This window comes from Eimeria mitis, genomic scaffold, assembly GCF_000499745.2.
Source record: "Eimeria mitis Houghton genomic scaffold, Emh_scaff1253, whole genome shotgun sequence".
NCBI classification, from domain to species: domain Eukaryota; phylum Apicomplexa; class Conoidasida; order Eucoccidiorida; family Eimeriidae; genus Eimeria; species Eimeria mitis.
In genome coordinates this window covers 9,484-9,726 of record NW_013568453.1, presented here as the reverse complement: position 1 = coordinate 9,726, position 243 = coordinate 9,484, and the positions used below count along the sequence as shown (strand labels likewise).

Here is a 243-nt window from a genome sequence, read left to right as displayed (position 1 = left end):
TGCTGCTGTTGCTGTTTCTGTTTGTGTTGCTGCTGCTGCTGCTGCTGCATCTGTTGCTGCTGCTACTGCTACTGCTGCTGTTTCTGTCTCCGTTCCTGCTCCTAATCCTTCTACTGTTGTTGCTGCTGCTTTTGCTGCTGCAACTGCTGCTTCAGCAGCAGCAGCAGCTGCTGCTGCTGCAGCTCCTGCAGCAGCAGCGGATGCAGCAGCTGCTGCGCTGCTGCTACTGCTACATCTCCTGCA

General features: G+C 56.0%; 1 protein-coding gene across 1 annotated transcript in view; it reads right to left on the bottom strand.

The window, feature by feature from the left end:
• The window catches only part of EMH_0032980 (uncharacterized protein), a gene marked incomplete at both ends in the record, with an annotated part of 3,237 nt that overhangs the window by 876 nt on the left and 2,118 nt on the right, over window positions 1-243 (bottom strand). The window lies entirely within an intron of this gene.